Raw genomic sequence first — 2,817 nt, 5'->3', positions numbered from 1 at the left:
AATGTCAGTCAGTCACAATTTTGAAAACTCAGAGAATTCAGTCTAGCTACATAAAGAAGTGGAAATACTTAGGTTTAAAAATAAGAATACAAAGCTACTCAGGAGCTTGTGAAACTGCACAATCTCTGACCCCATCCCCAAAGTACTACCCCAGAATCTATATTTGAACAAGATTCCTTGCACTTTACACAGTGAAGTTGGAGAAGAATTGTTACACTCTGGGATGAGATTGACCAGGTGAGAAAAGGGATAGCACCAGTGGGGCTAATGAAATGTACATGGTCTCCAGGTATATGTAGAACCAGACTCTATGAGAGTGAAGGCTTAGGAGTATGCGTCTTAAGATCCTTGGGAATTTTTATGAACACTAGAATTTGTGGATCAAATGTAAGACATAAAAACTGTATTAAAGTGAGAAGAGGTAATATGTGCTATGAACACCAGCTGTCACTAGTCTACAATTTAGTAGTTCCCAAGGAAGAGAATTATTACATGAACATTTTCTACATGTGAGGGAAAATTAATTCTAAATTAACACATTTATGTCATTTTGAGCTCCTACTAAAGATTTCTAGAGCATATAAATGGGCTACAAAGAATAGTAGCTACAGATGTTAGAGATGTTGGGTGCATGTGAAAAGGCCTCTGTCAGAAGAATAATGTCAAACTGTACTTGGAGAAAAGCAAATACTTTTGGGGCTTAAAACTCAACTGGACTAAAAAGTTTGAATGTATATGGGGCAGATCAGAGAGTAACTTTTTTATTTTCCTGCCACAATGTTAGTTTTATAATGAGTTTGCCAGACACTTAATGTTCATCTGCAGCTAGGGATCACAAGTCTTTTGTAGAGTTCACACTCTTTTTCTTTTTTTGTGGATACTGTACCTCCTGAGAGAGGTGGATTCAAGTTCTGGCTTTTCCATACAACGCTATGTGGATCATATGGCTAGAGGTGTGGCTCAAATGGTAGAGTGCCTGCTTAGCAAACATGAAGCCCTGAGTTCAAATCCCAATCCCACCAAAACAAGCAAACAAAAACAGCTCTATGTGGATCATAGTGATAATTCCTTGAAGTGGTCATAGAAATGCCACACAAGGATCCAGAAAATAAAATAAATCTGAAATGCTTTACCAATCATAAATGATTAAATAAGTGCAAAGTATTTTGATGCTTGGGACTTGGCTTTCATAGTTAATCTTGGAATTCCATGAAAGCACCATTTTCATGCATAAAAATGTCTCTGACTCTGTCAGCCTCATTATTTTTCCCAGTAGCATTTGTTCCACTCCAAACAGGATTGTCCAGTAAAATATAGGACATTCATCTATATTTGAATTTTAAATAAACAATGAATAGTTTTTAAGTATAAGAATATCCCAAATAGTGCATGACAATATAGCACATATAACTCCAAGACCAATTTAAGAATGCTGTCTTATGCTTATGCTTTATATATCAACTTTATTTAAAGATTCACATCTTCTGTGTTACATGATGATGAAAAAACAATAACCTGAAGATGAGAATGTAGGTGTAAAAATGCTTTCAGAGAAATTGTTGCTATCTGAAAGCTTAATCTCCAAAAGATTTTCACAATTTCTCTCTAGAAGTGGCTCAAATGTATCTTCAAAGTTGTTTAGAAAGAAATGAGGGGGAGGAGGGGAGAGGGTGGGGGTGAGGGGCAAGAGGGAGAAATGAGCCAAACAATGTATGCACGTGTGAATAAGTGAATAATAATAAAAAAAGAAAAATTGTAACCACCAGACCACTGAAAGCATCTTCTCTTGTCCTATTTGGAAAATTTATGTCATAAATAATTAAATAATTGTATTAATATTAAGTAAATTTCATTCTAGGGGATGAATTAAATTAAATTTATTCAATTTTGTTTTATTTTTAAGCCTATGTAATCCCAAAAATTGTCATTTTTAATTGAAATAGTGATCTACTTAATCATATTCTAAAGTCAAACATATACTATGAAGTAATTTTGAATTAAATCCTTTAGTTGAACAAAAAAAGAAATAGGGCCTCTAAAGTTATGAAGATTTGGGATAATTTTTACTTCTGTTGTATTCTGTTATTCTGCTTATTCCTTCTCTGTCTCATTCTGTGATTGAGGGAATAAGAGGGAAAACGTGAACTTCAAAATGAAACAATTGTAAAGCCTCTCAAATGTTGGTGCTATGAACAATTCTCGTGCATTTCTTATGCAGACTTTCTTTTAAGTTATTCTTCATGTAGAAAACTAAAATTAAATTGATCAACTTTATATAGAGATATGATTATAATGGAGGAAAGTAAAGAGAAGGAAAGATGGGAGTTTAATGCATGCCAAGTGGAATAATCATCCTGAGGAACAGTTTGTAATATCACGGTACTTGAAGATAATCCATCAAACGCAAGTTTAGCTACAATAAATAAGTCTCTAATTACACTTTCACAGATATATCCTGAGGTAGGGTGAGAAACCAGACTAGGGATCCTGACAGAGGATGTAGTGAATGGGCAAGTCTAACAGGAATTCTTTGGTGCATGACTGAGGAAAACTGTCCTAACAAAAAGACCCTAAAGACTCCACCAAAAACTCCTAGATCTGATTAACACCTTTGACAAAATAGCAGGTTATAAAATTAATACACAGAAAATCAGTACCTTTTCTACATATCAACAATGAACAGGCAGAGAAAGAGATTAGGAAAGCAATTCCATTCACAATAGCCTAAAAAATATGTAGGAATATATTTAACTGAAGAGTTGAAAGCTCTTTACAATGAACACTCCAAAACACTGAAGAGAGAAGCTGAAGAATCTC

This window comes from Castor canadensis, chromosome 1, assembly GCF_047511655.1.
Source record: "Castor canadensis chromosome 1, mCasCan1.hap1v2, whole genome shotgun sequence".
NCBI classification, from domain to species: Eukaryota; Metazoa; Chordata; class Mammalia; order Rodentia; family Castoridae; genus Castor; species Castor canadensis.
This window is presented reverse-complemented; position numbering follows the sequence as displayed.